The sequence below is a fragment of the Diadema antillarum genome, unplaced genomic scaffold, assembly GCF_040938485.1.
Source record: "Diadema antillarum isolate AM-2024a unplaced genomic scaffold, OU_Dant_1.0 seq00002450_RagTag, whole genome shotgun sequence".
In the NCBI taxonomy this organism is placed as follows: Eukaryota; Metazoa; Echinodermata; class Echinoidea; order Diadematoida; family Diadematidae; genus Diadema; species Diadema antillarum.
This window is the reverse complement of record NW_027273057.1, coordinates 73234-91378: the sequence shown is the minus strand read 5'-3', so window position 1 is coordinate 91378 and position 18145 is coordinate 73234. Positions and strand designations below refer to the sequence as shown.

At 40.0% G+C, this 18145-nt stretch overlaps 1 pseudogene; it reads right to left on the bottom strand.

Annotated features, from left to right (window-relative positions):
• LOC139714816 (TOG array regulator of axonemal microtubules protein 1-like) overlaps positions 1-18145 on the bottom strand; it is an 86459-nt pseudogene that overhangs the window by 17981 nt on the left and 50333 nt on the right.

The following is an 18145-nucleotide window of genomic DNA, read 5'->3' as shown; positions in this document are numbered from 1 at the left end:
TTCTGCACTTGTGCATCCGAGAATGCTATATTAGATTTTCTTAAAACAGCACTGTTTTTCCTGATGTGATGCAGCTTTATTCTGGCATTGTGCGTCTTCATCCCAGCATCCATCATCCCCTTCTGGAGACACAATGATATTTGTATTGCTGACAAAACACAGCACATATATTATTCACTGATACCTACAGTCAAATGTTATCATGCAGAAATAATAAATACCCGTCAAATTACATGAAAGTTGTAAGCGTTTTCATAAGATGAACAACAGCAAAAAAAAAAAAAAAAACCACACACACAAACAAACAAAGAAATAAATTATGACTATATAGTGCTTACAATGTAGAAATTTCTACAAGAATTTTCAAACCTGAGTGAAAAATATCACAAAAAAAACCCCCCTACAAATATCATCAAACAGAGGTTTCTCTACCTACTTTACTACTGCCAGACTACTAACGCTGTAACTTGATGTAAGACTGGTGATGCAGATTCGACCTACAACTTTTACAAAAGGTGTTTTTTTTTTTCAGAATTAACATTATTTTACAATCCAAATAGGTGTCCTTGATCATGATGAGGGTGAAATTTTACACATCAGCTGAAGGTTTGATTAGCCATGAAAATTAAAACTCTACGTTTTCCATTGCGGGTACCCAGATTATCACTACCAATTACATCCCCCATCCCCATCTACATAAAGAGGTAATATCAGTTTTACCTCTTCACTTTCATTACCCATTCTGTTACCAATTAAAATAAGTTGACAAATTGCAAAAGAGTGAAGCACGCATGAAGAGTAAAGCACACAATGATAAAATGCCTCCTCTCTCGGTTTAAATTGATGTTAATCTAGACAAGCTTAAATAGTCAAGAAGGGCAATCAAACATAATTTACTTCAGGGCAATGAGCAAACTCCACACTTTGCATTGTTTGCAGTTGCTCACTTAAATGTGCATTTACCGTTCCTTACCAAATCATGCCCTACATCTAGCCCGGAGTTTCAAAGGAGAATGTTAAAGTCTAAAGGGGAGATCTCAGTTATTGCAGCTCGCTGCTTCAAATGGAATACGATGCTTGCATTTCAAGCCTAATGCCTTAACCCTAACTAGGCCGGGCTATTTAGGTAGATCATAGAGCCGGGGGGGGCCTCCCAGGCCCCCCCTCCAGATCTCGACCGTCGACCGTGTGATCGCGACGAAAATTGGCACACACATTGCCTATGACGTAATCTACGGTACTACGAAGTTAAATTTTAAAAAAATTATCATTTGTGCTAAATTATGCTAATTTATGCATAATGATGCATGAAATCAGATAATTTGGTATAAATCACTAAATGAAGCTCAAAATGGGCACATTTTTCGTGTAAATATTCTTTTTAGTGTCCTTAGCAAATATAAGCGAAAAAAATTGCGGAATCAGAAAAAATTTCTTAAGTATTTTATTGTTTTTTTAATTTCTTATGTATTTCTTTGTTTTTTCGACTTTATGTTTTCCATTGTTTTTTCGATGAAACTTGTCCGCAACATTGTTCCGAACAAGAAAATATGCTATTAATTGATTTTAATCATTAAAACCCCCAAAAAATCATGCTTTTGTGAAATTTGCCTGTAAGCACAGTTTGCATTGAAATTGTACACAAATTCACGTTTTTGAGCAATTTTTGGTCTGACATGCACGTGCATATTTATGCGCAACTTCGGAACCACGCGCCCGGGCATTGCAAATTTGGTGTCAAAAGATGCGGGAGACTCAAAAGAAAAAAGTCATGAAACGTCGCGGTGATAGCTTTTCGCGTTAACGATACATCGCGCGGAACGTCAAGGGGGGGGGCCTCCGAGGCCCCCCCCCCCCCCCCCCCCGGCCTAGTTAGGGTTAATACAATACATAAATGAGCATGCCCTAATGACACTTGGCAGTGCAATATTACATGGATTTGTAGGGTATTACCTTTTGAGGAATGCATTGATATTCAATTGATTAACACTGACATCAAGTTAAACTCGCGACACTTCATTTATGATTTGTTCCTATATGTCATATTGCTGATAATAGTTTTGAAAAAAAAAAAAATTCATCATGTGGTCACTGTCAATGTTATTCCAAATAAGGTATAAATAGTACAAAACAAAAACTGACATTGGCCTCAAGTTGCCTTGGTTCAGTCCGGGCCATCTTTGAATGTGTGGTGTAATTTTGGTTGAGGGTCAATTTTGTCTTTTAAACTTTTGATCCCCTAGTCATGCCATCATCTGTGATTCGGGCTATGATTCTCTTATCTTTTACTATGGATTTTAATACATGTAATGTCGGCAAAGCTCTCTGCCACTGGTCTATGACCAAAGAGCATTTGTCATTGTGATAGGTAGGGTCAGTGAATCAATTTCACTGCTTTAACCATCTCATGTACAAATTCACAGCAGCTCTGATGAAGGGTCAACATATTATTTGCACAGAAGGGGAAAAACTGCAGAACATATAGGGACATTGAGCTGAGTGACAGCAGTACATCTGTTTATGTGGTTTCTGTTGCCATCACACATCAATATTTCTGAGACTGCCTTATTACACCTACGATTTACTAAGTATCCTCTGTGCATAATTGTTTGCAAACAATGAGTCTAGAAGACCACAGAAATGGAAGTCCATGAGTAAAAATAGTTGTGGGTTCTTTGAGGGTACCTGTGAAAAGCTGGTTCTAACCTCCCTCCCCCCCCCCCCCCTCCCATTTCAAACAAGTCAAAATTTCCTTGCACTTTAGTAGACCTAGATGGCAGCTCTGCTCCAAATAGTGCAAACATGTACTGGCAGAAATGCCTGCCAATTTCCTGCATCAAGCAAACAACAACAGCAAAAACCTAGGTCAAATATTAATGATGTTGTAACCATTAACACTCAAGAAAATGGCACAAAGTCACATAACGAAACATTACCCAGGGAGACATTTCATAAAGATGATGAAAGTGAAGTCTTACCCTTGCCTATCACCATGGCGAAATCTTCTCCGACCAACGCTCCATTATCATCCAGATCTACTCCTCCTGGATGCTGGGTGGAGGCCATAGACAGTGGCGACAGGACCGAGCCTGAATACACGCACACAAAAGAGAGCGAGGTAGAAATCATATTACAGCACTCTTTGTATTCCCACAGATGTGCAAATTAACTGGAAACTTGACATGAGGGAGAGGGGATCCATCCTCTACAGTGCATCGTAGTGGATCACGCCTTATGGAAGAGACAATGCTGTTTGTAAATCTCTCTACTCAGGTAAAAAAAAACATCCACATTACTCACGGCCTGCTGAGCACTAGTTGCAGTATTGATAACAACCACCCAAACCAAACTACAGAGATGTGATGGATGATCATGAAGGCAAAGATTCTGATGGGTGGGGCAATTAAAAAATAATAAGACACACACTAACCAAAACTTCTACGTTAACAAAAAAGTGCACCACCAACATTTGAGACAGTAGTGTATTTTGCAAGAGGGACTGCTTTTACAAGATTATTCTGAATAACTTCAGCTAGGATGTAGAAAAGTGATACAAAAATAAGGGGGGGGGGGGGTGCTGGACTAAGAGTGGCAGCTACTAAGTAATCCCTGGATTGATATGTCGGCCAGTGAAGGACACCTACTCACTCTCAATGAATAGTGTGCTGATGGCAATCAACGACACATGCACAAGCAATGATGACACTGGGGCACGGCACAAATTATCTATATTTCTATCATTATCATCCATCATCCATTGTCTGCTTGGGTGCATGGCTAATCACGTCAGATGATGATACAAATAATTTAGCCACTGACAAAAAACTCCATGACTGTACATGCTAAACATCGTGTTTCATCACTGATCATAGTCAACTGTTACAGTTCACTAAAGAGTGTAGATTTCATCCTTGCCTAGCAGGAAAAATAGTAGTAAGAAATGACAGAGAAAACAAACTACACAGACAAGGAGAGCTAGCCATGATGACACGGTGAAGAATTTGGGCAAAGAAAGTGATATCCTGGTGGTCTGCTTTTCCACTCTTGTAGGTTAAAAATGTCTGACATGTCATCTGAAATACAAGTATGCTTGAGAACCCTTTAATTTTGTCACTTCATTAATTCTTGTCCCTCACTGGCTGGATTTTGACAACCTCTGAATTACTGCGCATGCGTCTGAAGCTATCATATCTAATCATGAATATAACTAACACAACTTGATAAAAACACACACATACAAGTTTGGAAAAAAAAATGTCATTTAAAAGGCAAAAATGCTGCTTGGTAAATATATTTCATTTACCTAAATCATCACAAAACATTCACTTGTCCTGGAAAGAAAAATTCCTCATCTCTTCTTCAAAAAGAAAATATAAATAGGAGAGCGATTAATGCCATAAAAAATTTTGTCTGAACTAAGAAATCATTGATACAGAGACTCCAACCCCCAGCACCTTCTGATTGGGAGATTCTCCCGCCCGAAACCCCTAGTAAACGGGAGACTCCAAGTTGATGTGTGCGAAGCGCGAAGTTCCTAGGGATCTAGATGTTCTCTGGTGCTATCTAAGGCTTATTTTTTCAACATACGATAGCAAAAAGTAAGAAATCCTTTCCACCGGGAGACACAGAGCCAGGGCGGGAGAAATCAAATCTCAAACGGCAGAATGGGAGATTTTGCAAAAATGGGCTTTCGGCGGGAGATCTCCCGTCGAAAACGGGAGAGTTGGAGTCTCTGTTGATAATCATTCAAAATTCTTATGCAAGGCTCGGCCCAGTGGCCAAGGGCCATTAAAAAAATTGATGTTGGGCTACCAAATTTAAAAAAGGCTATCTTTGGTGCCCCAATTGGGCAGCTTAAATTCAAACTGAATTTTTTTTTACACATACACCTTTTACTCTGGACCATTAAAATTTCCAATTCAAAGATTTTAGTTGCCCTAACAGGCCACCAAAGAAAGAAGTTAGTGTCCAGTCCTGCCTTATGTCACTGCATCTGGTAAAAGTACAAAATTCTATATTGAGAAATGCACTTGGTGGGCAACCCTTTGTTGAATTATTTAATAGGGGACTGTGTGCACCCTTACTTCAACTCCCATACATATGATCACAATAAAACAGGAGTTCTCTCTATGGCTAGAGCTTCGGTTATCATTGTCTGTATGGTGAAATAAATACACCATAAATGCATAATACTGATTAGAAAATCCACGAGAGAGAGAAAAAAATGTGGCCCAACCTTTGAAACTCTCTCTGATCACTGCAGAAAAGGAAATATAGCAGTAATTGCATTCCTCCAGATGATGATATAATACAATTTCATGTTACTATGGGAACAGATATTGAGTAGAATAAATGTGCACCCAGGAATCAGGTTTAGAATCTGCTCTCTCTCTCTCGATAAGCGCAGCATTGTTTCTTCTGCATACGATGACATAATGTAATTGATGTAACCATGGGGACAGACATTGAGTTGAACAAAACTGAGCACAGGAATTAGTTTGGAAACTCCACCCTCTTTTATCAGGAACAATTTGTACGCTGAATATTCCAAAGATGCTCTTTTTTTTTTCTTTTTCTTTTTGTGCGCAACTGAACTCACCCCACACCACTGGCAACTACACAGTACAAGATGTCAAAGTTATTTTATCATTATTATCATTTATTATTTATTACTTATTATTATTCACTTATTATTGTTATTATTATTATTATTATTATCATTATCATTTTTATTATCATTATTATCATTATTATTATAATTATCATAATTATTATTATCGTTATTATTAATTATTATTATTATTATTATTATTATTATTATTATTATTATTATGATTATCATCATTATCATTATCATTATTATCACTACTATTATCATCACCGTTATTATTATTATCATCATTTATTTGACCAGGTAAAGAATATATTTTGTCGGTTAGTGGTTCCTAGAGGGTGAAGGAAGCTTACAAGTTCTTTGCTTCCAGCATTATGACTATATCAGTTGGGGGGGGGGGGGGGGGGGACAGAGAGGGGGGAAGCACTCTAGCCTTGCTGATAAAGCATCGGCAGACAGACTCACATTATAATGGCAGTCTGGGGACTCTGGCATGCTGATCAGAGTATTCGGTTTGTTTTCATTATAACAGCTGAGGATGCACAGACATACAAGGCTACTTGAGATGCAGATAAATCAGTATGAAATATGACTTTCATTAAACCTCCATTGGAAGTAGATGAGTAAAGAAAGAAAAGGGGGATCCTGACGCCCCTCAGAGATTATGGAAGAAATCAATCTGAAGCATTTCAGATTCCATTATTTCTCCCAGCCCTCCCCCCCCCCCCCTTTATTACCGAAATTGTCTCTCTAAATTTTCTTGACAAGTCATAGTCATGTCTAACAAAAACATATCAAACTTACAACTTAGGGAAAAATACTGAAATGAACAACTCCATTGAAAGACATCAGACAAATTCAAAAAAAAAAGTTCAACTAATTGTTGGTAAAATCTGACCCCCTCTCCCCCCCCCCCCCCAAAAAAAAAGAAGAAGATAATTCCACACACTAGTTACCCTCACTATATACTTCAACTCCTTACGATAACATTTCTTTTTTTATTTCTCTATGCTTGATCAAGTAAGATTATTTCATGGAGTTTTAATTTTCCTGACTGCCTATACTCAATGCAAGTAGTAGCTTCAAGCTACATGGACAACATTTAAGAAAGAAAGTTTGCATAATATCTATTTCGCTCTGGTATCATATTGGAAAAATCTACAAAAGAGTGAAACATGTCTAGATAACAGCTAGAGGAAAAATTTTGATACAGCTGTTACAGTCATGTGACAGACTTTGCCTGCTCTGGCTGAGTACAATACAACATTCATGCATGAGCAATCTATGAAATGGAATTTGATTCTATGTCGACATGATATTTGAAAGTTGTATGTATGTACATGCGTAGATACCAATGCGCATTCAAAGTTCCTGCTGAACAATTTACATCATTCAACTGAGACTGTATCTTACTCTATGTATTGATAAACTGTTTCTACTTGTGATTATAGAAAAAAAAAAAGAGTTGTTTATAGGAATATGAAAGGTATCTTCAACATGATGAGGCAGAACAAACTTCCTCTTCCCTACTCAATGGCATGAAACATGAGTCAGATCAAGGCTTTTCTCATATTCATTACTGAACTATGCTGCTCCCTTCCCACTCCCCAGTCCCCCCCCCTACCCCCCAAAAGAAATAAAAATTACCAAAAAAAATCCAAAGTATCCAAATTTCTTACCTTTGGTTCTTTTCCTATCCCTTGGGTTTTGCACCCTGCCACTGTGATGATTCTCTGAGGGATCCACATCTCTGTGATTTCCAGCCCGCCCGCTCCCAAAGCCGTGGCCGATGATGCTCACGTCCGACGTGGCATTGTCGCGGAACGTCACCCCACCTGCGGGATTGAAGTCAAGGTTTGTCGTTACAGCAGCCTCTGGCCTGGGCTCACTGGAATTGCGCCTTGACCCTTTGCCCGAGTTGGCTCTGGCCATTCGTGGCTTGGAGCTGAACGGAGAATCGGTGCCTTTCTTCGAGCTGAAAGATCCACACAAAAGAACAAATATGTGTAATTAGGTCTTGAAATATCCATTCATTATTCAGCTATAAACCTCAAAAGTACAATTGTATTGGGATGGAGAAGATTGACAGGAAATGGAATTGAAGAGACAGGAGACATCTCATTTTTGAACACAACCACATGCATATTATCTTAAATAGCAATTTTTGTTTCTGTCTTTACAAAATCTGTTCTCTAATTCATATGAGAAATGAAATGAAATAAAAATCCTCATCTGCTCCTGTCAGAATTCAATATTTACTATCACAATAATGATTTAACTAAAATATCTAGCCAGAACCTCTGACATCCAGTAAGGATGGATCTCACATTGCTCTCTATGGCAATAAGCTACAAATGTACCACAGATCACAGAACTATTGCTGCCTATAACTGCCTACGAAAACCCTTTCCCTGCAATTATGGTGTTCTTTCAAACTGCAAACAGTTCCTGAACACCACTCAAGCAAGACATAATGTATTATGTTCATACACATGCCTGAAAACCATGACTGGCACCCTCTGTAGGTCAAAATCGCAGTGATACACCTTTAAAAATAAATAAACTAGATATATCGCTACGGCGACTGATATGCCTCCGCCATAATGCATGGTTCTCCTAATAGGTCTATAGTACAATGTCTTGACAATGTGTGATGACAGTTTCACACAATTGGCAAAATACTAAAATGACAGGTTTGACACAAATGTGCTGAATGTTCACTTTCCTAGAACTAGGTTCAATTGGATGAATGATTAAAATGTCAGAGTGCAGGTATTTGGGGAACTGATGATTTTTACTTGACTTTTGACCCTTCTATAAGTTTATGCATTGAGTAATTTTCAAGGTATTGAGAAAAAGTATCATTTCAGTATCAAATGGGAAAATAGCATTATCTTAACCTGGCCTTTGACCTTTGACCTCACAGTTCCAAAAAGAATCACTGTTAGGTTGAACATGCATAAATATGTAAGTTTCATGATGATACCTTGAGTTACTTTTGAGATATGGAGGAAAAAGTGCAATTCAGCACTTTCACTTGACCTTTGACCTTTTGGCAAGAAACTTCCCACAGAATATATATTGGGTAATACATGTATACGTCAAGTTAAAAAAAAAAAAACCCTTCAGGCATTGCATAAATATAAGTAGTGATATTTTGAGGAGTTGACCTTGACCTTTGACCCCCTGACTTTGAACCATGACCCCCAACTTCCCTAGATAATCACTGCCCATTGGAACAAGCATATATACTAAGTTCCATGAAGATACCTTGAACCATTTGCGAGATATGGAGAAAAACATGAATTTTCAACCTTTTTTTCACAAAATAACCTGTGACCTTTGACCTTTGACCCTGTGACCCTAAAATCCAAATAAGGTATTATCCCCCCAGGATATACCCTCATACCAAGTTTGATGTAAAACTACCACACGGTTCTTGAGATATCGACAAAAACAAAACAGGACGGACGTACGTAGTACGGACGGACGGACGACCCGAAAACATAATGCCTCCGGCCACTTCGTTGGCGGAGGCATAACAAAATAAATATATAAATAAAAATAAATTAATAAATAAAATCCTTTGATAACAAAATTATGGTTTAGTTTAAAAACGTGAAAAATTGCACATTCTAAGCATGCTATGGCATAATCTAATGGAAAATTAATCTAAAAACATTTTGTCCTTTTTTCAATGAAGAATAAACATACTAAATACATAAAAGCATGCTAATTGGCAGCTCTGGAAAAAAAAAACTGAGAAAGAGGATCCCTTCATGCAGACTCATGCAGCTTTTGGCCGTTTGCATACATTAATCAAATAGGAGGTGGCATGTGACAACAAAGTCACATTAGTGAAAACGACCATTTTGTTGCACCCAACGGATGATGCTTAGAAGACCACAGACTCCCTGCTATTTGTCTGCGGTTTGCTTCAAAATTTCCCTTGCCTATTTTTCTCATCTCCCCACATTTATCTCGTATGGGGTGAGAAAATAAAAAAAACCCACACACACATACAAGTTAAGTTTTCTCAAGCTAAGAAACATCCTTTTAACCTGTAGAGGATGGTTTGATTTTGCCACAACGCGCATTTCCAATAGACGCTTGCCCGAGTAAACGAGGGACTTGTCCTCAACGGGTTAAAGCAATGGAATCAGTGCCACTGCTGTTGTGTTCAAATGATGGGAACGAAGCCCAGGGGTGCCTTGCCTTTCTGGCAAAGAAAATCATATTACTCCAAGACGGAATCCCACGTTTGATACAACTCTCCCACGCATATATCAAATTGCCTCTGTCAAGACAGGCAGAGAGAGAGAGGGAGAGAGGGAAGAGAGAGAGAGAGAGAGAGAGGAGAGAGAGAGAGATGGAGTGAGAGTGAGAGACGAAAAATATATTTGTGTGTTTGCTTGTGTGTGAAAGTCACAAATTCTGCCTTCATCAGAAACAGGTTTCACAGAAGTGGACTACCCTACAGCACTCGAGGGACGTTACCTCACGATGGCAAAATAATCAAATTGGTTTTGAATTAGTGAAGAGAGCTCAAAGCAGCAAAATATTGAAATTCAAAAGCATTCAATTAATTCTTTATCAATATTTGTCCCAGTACACCTTGTCCGGTATGTCAACCATAACGGATGCATTGATGCAATTCAGGAAAACGAGTTCAACAAGTATTGGCCCTTCACTTTCCTATCACTGTGGGTCTATGGTTCTGGTATTACATTTTGTATAGATGACAATGCCAGTGGATTCCCTCAACCATAAAATTATTTTCCAAGTTCGAGATACAGTACGTGTACAGTGTATCAGCAGTTTTCTTTTTATACAGATTTTGTCGATCACTTCAGCTGGCAGAAATAACAATCCACAATTCATTGGTGGGTGTGTTGTTGGTTTGCTTGCTTTAGTTGTTGTTGTCGTTGCTGTTGTTTTTTTGTTGTTTTTTCTTTTTTTTTGGGGGGGGGTGTTTGTTTTTTCAAGAGAGTAATATATGATATCCCATCCATAAGACATTGCATTTAATGCATGCAAGCACTGTTGCATGATGGTACGTTGCTTTTTATCTGCAGAATATAATACAGCGAGAAGGCTGAAAAGGTTGATGTGCTTTCACTGTGTTCAGCTTCTTCTCTTCTCATAATAAAACTTAGCAGTGAAGTAGGCTGGAAGGATGCTCTCCTGGGATCCGAGAATAAACAGACGAAAGTCAGTAACACTCTATTAAATACTGTGAAATAATAATAGTGATATTCTGAAAACATTCAAGTCAAACATGTAGCTGGTAGACATGATCATGAAACTCTAAAATGTTGAGTTCCGGTAAGCACGGTAAAGATATCAGCAGCTTTCCCTTGGGAGGGAGAGAGAGAGAAATGGAAGAAAATGTCATTATGAATTTACCTGAAGCCCAACCATGCACAAAATACAGCCTGCCTGTGAAATGGCAAGAAATTATGCCTGCCCCGCCAATCCAAGCAGAAAGCTACAACAAAACGGCTTCTTCCCTTTCCCCGTGTGCACAACTATGGCCTAACCCCCCTCAGGCCCATTCAGCTGTCATACAACTGATATCTTCTACAGTTTGTTAGCCAGTGGTAGAGACAGGCTTAAGAGGTGGATGACATGATACACCCTCTGCCGCCATACAAATTATACACACCTAGCATCTCTGCATGGCTACAGTTGGTATGCCATCTCTGACTTGTTACAGTAAGTGGATAAGGGGGAGGAAGGCAATCTGTATTGTGGGGGTAAAAAATGTTCAAACATCTAATACTTTCATCTTTGTCTTAAATTCTATTAACGGGGAAAAAAAAGCTCCTACCCCCCCCCCCCCAAAAAAAAATATATATATATATATGAAGGAGGCATGGGGCAAACCATATTAAGAAATAAAGGGTGGGGGTGGAGGGATCAGTTGGTATGTTAAACTTGACAAGCTTACTCATTCTTTCCTCTTCTTTTTTTTTTTTCTATCCACAGATCTATCACTTCTTGACATTTCAATTGCCAGAGGCAACTTTTTATGAAATCAGAACTCAGTTCAATTTTTTTTTAAACCTTCCACATCTCTTCATGGGAGGAACAGCTAGGTTCCCTTCATACTGTGCCCAAAGCTAAACCTATTTAACAAATAAATGCTAAGCTTCAATTGCAGATTACATTTCCTTCAAGCTTTACATTCAATTCCTCTGCGCCTCACTATCAATCGAAAGTATCGGCGTAAATAAATAGCCCTGGTGTTGACATTCATTTCAGATTACGGTCAAACGATGCATATCTGTGAAATTGAGGCACCGGCGGCACGATGTATTTGAGAAGGGCGCTTTCCAATTACGCAGTCTGGGGCCTCTTATCTTTCGCAAGCTGCGCCTAACTTGTCAGGCATCCAGCCCACTGGTGAAAGTGCAGGGAAGTTTGCATAGCCCACATGCAGAATGAGCCTCCTAGAGAGAAGATTTAGCCAAGCGCATTCACACCAGCAAACAGTGGATAGCAGCGCTATCATACACTCTTGCTGCCTGATGCGATGCGTGTGTCACGCGCATTCACAAACCACAATCCCTCTGCAGTGAAAATGGGCAGAATCTAATTTCATTCCTCGTGGCTTTTCTTGGAAGGTGGCTTGCAGAAGAAAGTGCAGTGGGAGCAGAGTAACTAGGATGAACAATCTTTCCTTTTAATATGTCAGCAAAAAGGATATTCGCCTATCAATTTACATCTACCTCAAATTAGTTCTCCCCTGTCTACCCCAAGACATATTCATGTGATCAATAACTTTTGAGCATTGTGTCTCTCAATATCAAATTCATTGCAAAGGAGGCTTTCCATCGAACGAATGAACTTACTCTTTACACAAACAGAAAGTAAAAAGGCAGAGAGAGAGAGAAAAAAAAGAGAAACTAATAGACAGTTATGTTATTCCATTCTGTTTAAGATGTGGCATGATATTCCACTATGACCAAAGATTTGTTGCCACAGCTATTCAGTATAATGACCAAATTTTGATTCCTCCTTTACATTTTGTCATCTATAGAGTGCAAAGAAAATATGAAGACTTTCAGCGCTGAAAAAAAAAGATAAATCCATTTTGATCAACTTGAGATACTTGAGATTGAAGCAGTTAAAAAAAAGAAGAAATAATTCAGATATATATTAATAATCATAATATCTTCGAAAACATTTCTTGCTGTGCCATGAGTGCAATATTACAGGAAAAGATTTTTTATCTCAATTGATGATGATCTCACTTTAAAAAAAAAAAAAAAAAACTTTGGAAAATGACATTTATCTGCTTTTGCATTCAAACTCTACATATGGAAAATAGAGTATAGATCCAGTGTCTTATCCAACCAAACTTACCGTTTACTTTGCCTTAAAGTCATATCTTTTGGCCTAGGCTTATCACATTTATATGAGGATAAAACAAAACAGCCAACAAAATCTTGGCATTCAGCAATGAAGCACAATCATATTAACCATTACTCTTGATCTTGCCCGGCACTGCTTTTTGACTTATGGTAATGTCTTCATGCTGGACATGGTATTACTTTCATTTCATTCTTTTCTTCTTTTTGAGGGTGGGGTGATATGGGGTGAGGGAAAGGAACATGCCCTACAGAGTAATGTCACTTTTTACAACTCATTCTCATTCATGATGCTAATTCCTTGTTATTAGAAAAACAAAGAAGAAATTCCTTGACAAACCATCTTGTGGGATAGTTTGCATTCGAATCCACTAGTTTCTTGACCGCAGGAGGAACAACTTTCATAAGAATACAAGAATACCACTTCACAAAGTGATTTATGTTGTGAGTGTATGTGTCTACTTTAAGACCTTTTTGAAAATATGTCTAACCCTCTACTCCCGACCCAACACACCGCCCTGGGCTGGGGCTACCAGCGGCAGGGGATGGCTGGGCTCGCGCCCGGTCTGTAAGACGCGAGGGGATTTGGTTAGTGCACTCTTATAAATAGACACACCTGCCACATCATCAGCAATTCGTCAGGTTAATTTACGGACAAAAATTAAGGAAACGTTACATCAAATTCATAAAATTAATTGCCTTTTATTCAAGGGGAAAATCTCCTCTTGTTCAATCAATTTCTATCAATGATTACCTGACACTGGCGATTCAAACACTATTACACAATTTAACTGGGCATGCGCATTACAATCTCATCTCGGTTATTGTACTTACATACAGCTTCGGGTGCAAGTGCAAAAGGGGGGGGGGGTTAATTGGGAGGGGAAATTGTCCGTGGATTACTGCAGTCATTTACGGAAGTCCTTCCTTTGCTCAGTCCTTTTCGCTGGCGCTACACGTAACTCTGCTGATGGCTGCCTTCGTCGCCTTCGACCCGTACCGCTTCCGTCGCACCGGCGGCTCGTCGCAGCATCTCCCTGACGGCTAGTATGCGGCTGCGTCGATCTGGCTGTCTGGGCTTCGCTTCACTTGCTCCTCGGCCTCATCGGGATATTAGTGGGCATCAGGGGTGGGGGTTGTGCACAATTCACAATCACTTTTTACACGGCAACTCGTCGGACAGTGGTACGGACAGGCGTTCCCATTCGAATCAGATTCCGATTGTTCCGCTAATTATATTGTCATTCGGAATTGCAAGCCGTTCCCCACATCAGAAATTAAAGTCGGCCCACGGCACTTCATATTAATAAATAATCTGGCAGAAATCAATCATTGTTCAGGACGACACCCCACTGTAATTCAATTCAGTCCACCCGTGTGTTGCCAAACTCGGTCTTTCCCCACAAACGTTCAGAAGGAAATTATGCCAACGGGCTACATCTTCAAATCTGCTGCTCTGAGGACTTCATCTTTGCTAAACTTAAATATCTAACAGAGTTCTCTCTCGAGCCGGGCAAAAGTTCTCGCAAGAATTTGCTCGCAGAAGTCTCTCCCAAAATGTGCGCAAAAATCTGGGCGGCATTTCCCCCAAAAGTGGGTGCCGGAAATTGTCTTGAAATGTCTGCAGAAATCTATCTCGAAATGTGCAAAATTCTCCTGAAAATCTAAAATTCTGAAAAATCTGTCTCCTCCCTACAATGCATGCCCTTTTAAACTAACCCTTAAATCCCTCCTACAATTCCATTATCCAATCATTTTAATTAATTTCCCACACCTGAATTATTGACACCCCTATTTCGACCAATCCGCTTACCTGTCCCCAACTTGACCCTCTCCTCTCACCTGCGTAACCTACCTGCGTTTCGAACCCAACCTGACACTCTCCCTTCCTCCTAATATTTATAAAACAAAACCTAGCTTCGCTACGAGCCCTTTAACTTACTCCTCCAGTAGGATTCCCAATTTAACTCGCACTACCACAATATTCTCGTTAAACAGCTCAACTCCTCGTCAAACATCTACTCCTAACATCCTGCCGGTCCTATCTATTTCTTTATTCCCTTAAAAATCACCTGATGTCTATCAAATGTCCTTCTTCTTTATTCCCTTTGTCTGATTCCCTACAATGTCCTACCATGCCCTAAGCCCGCTGTCTGAACCTTATTCCCTTCCCTTTTATTCTCTTTACTCCTTCACCCTGTGCTTTGCCCTATCTTCTTCCTGACCTTCTAAATTTTTATTATTTTCTTTATAATACCCATCCTATTCGGAAGCCCCCTATTTTCAGCTCGTTACATCTTCCCCCCTGTTCACAAAATGATGTCCTCATCATTTCCCATCAGCCCGGTCTTGCTTTCCCTACCCTTTAACCAGGAATGCCTGTGGGGAACCAACACTGTCATGTCGCCAGCCACTGTCCGCGAAAATATTTACAACATATATGCATAACATCAAACCCTAACCACATGCCACATAAATTTCAACAACACAATGACTGCTAAGCTGAATACTCATGACATTATACACTATTCAAACGGAGGCACAGCGTTCTAGCTAACGAAACCTCCCATAAAGAGGCAACCACATGCTTAACCAAAGCATTTTCCGAATTTCTTACCGCTACGACTATTTACATGCACTGGTTGATGCTCGCGAATACAATCAAATAAGCATATAATCATCGTAATATCATTCACAACATTAAATAACGTCAACCAAAACGATGAATGGGTAGGCTAAATTCTGGCCCTCCTTCCTATATAATAACATCACATCAATTTTCCGAAGCACATCTCCTTAATTGTTGCTTCATTACAAAAAAAACTATCCTCCTTCACTACACCGTCAACTCGATGACCAATCGATTATGTGATATGGAACATCGGTGACCGCCCCTAAGGCACATATCCATTAACAAATTAACAATATTCCCTATGCGAACGTAAGGGCAGCAAACTGGTAGGCTAAAATTGGCCAATTTCCTATTCAGAATTGCCACATTGACTTGTCAGCACAAATCTCCTTAGTCCTTGCAAAGGTACAAAAAAAATATATCCCTACTTCCAACTCCGTCAGCTTGATTACTAAATCGATTAAAAGAGATAGCACATCAACCGACCGCTCCGTAACACAAAACACAACATCATCTAAACATTACATTATAAAACACAAAGCATAAAACAGCAAAGCCAGCAGGCTGAATTTGGGCCATTCGCCTATTTTGAAATTACTGTATTGATTTATGAAAATCACAAATCTGCTTATTCTGAACTAGGGCGTCCCCTATGTGGAGACTCCGCATCTTCCTCCAATTGGAGCATAATGAAACGTAAACACTCTGCAATATAGCGCTTTGCAACTCTTCTCACATTATCATTACAAAGCAACACTAAAACCAATACAACAATACTTTCTGTTACAGATAAGAAAGCAAAAATACACTTCACTAACAAAACTATACACAAGACATGAACAATAGTGGACCTACTTAAGGTCTCCACAACTGGCTGTACAATACCTCTTTGTACTTGGGAATACGCCAACCTCTCGGGAGCGCGGGAGCACCTTTGTGATCTCCTCAAAGGAGGATCTTCCTCTAACGAGGCGGCTTCTGGCTCGTCCCGAGGGGCAGGCACGTCCCCTGGGGCTTCAACTTGTTCCTCAATTTCTTCGTTACACGGTTTGGTATCTACTACCTCTTCCAATTCAATACATTCTTCCCTATCATTACTATCTCCTTCCCTAGCCTCTGTTGTTACATTATCAATGGATGGGTCCAACTCCCTAACATTATCCTGCGACTCATTGTCAATTATTTGATTAATTTCATCGGCGACATTCGGCTCTACACGCCAAGCGACGGCCTCACCCCGCCCTACATCCTGGGTTTCATCCTCTACTACTTCAATTTCACTTGGGGGAGGGGAGCTGACATTTTGTTTTCGCTTGGGGCCAACGGCCCGGGTCACCTTAATAGGAATAAAATTACAAAGCATTAATAAATTTCTATGGAGCATTTGCATCCTCTTTCCCCCCGTTTCTGATCTTACTTGATACACCGGTATATCTACGTTGGGCTGCCCCACTACAATATGCACATCCCTACCCCACCTATCGGCTATTTTCTGTCTTCCCTTTAACCCTACGTTACGCACTAATACCCTATCCCCAACTTCAAGTTTATTCTCCCTAGTGTTGGCGTCGTACCTTTTCTTATTCTTATCTTGGACTAACTGATCGGTTTCCACCGCAAGTTTGTAAGCATGTTCCAGTCTTTCTCGGAGGCACGCCACGTACTCATCGGAGGAGATAAACTCCTCTCCTTCCCTAGCTCCTAACAAAGCATCTACCGGTAATCTTGGATGGCGTCCAAACATTAAGAAAAATGGGGAGTGTCCAGTGGACCCGTGCTTGGTAGAATTATATGCATGGACGAGAGTTGACACATGCGCTTTCCAATTCCGCTTCTGCTCTTCAGGCAAAGTGCCGAGCATTCCCAACAGCGTTCTGTTCATGCGCTCGCAGGCGCCATTTCCCTGGGGGTGATAGGGGGTTGTCCTAGTTTTCTTTACACCGACCAACTTACATAATTCATTAATTGTCTGGGATTCGAAATTGCGACCTTGGTCAGAATGTAACCGCTCGGGGAAACCGTAGGGGAGAAAAAAGTGCTCATACAGTGCTTTTGCTGTAGTGGTAGCTGTTTGGTTCTTAGTCGGGACGGCGACGGCATACCGAGTGAAATGATCGGTTATTACCAAAATATTTCCGCAACTGCCCTGACCCTCTTCCACAGTAAGGAAATCCATACAAACTAATTCCATTGGGCGTGTGGTTCTAATGTTCACCAAAGGGGCTGTGTTTTGCGCTGCCGGCGCGCCCTTCCTGCGCACGCACCGCTCACATGTTCCTACAAAATGCTTCACATCCTGCCCCATGTGAACCCAATAAAATCTACTTCGGACTAAATCCAGTGTCTTCTCAACACCGAAATGACCATGTTTGGAATGTAATAGATCTAAGACAAACTCCCGTCGGCTTGCAGGCAATACCAGCTGATATTGGGTGCTTCCATCTACCAGTCTTCTCCTATAGAGTACTCCCTCCCGTAATTCTAATTTATCCCATTCTCTCATTAAACATTGTACCTCGGGACTTT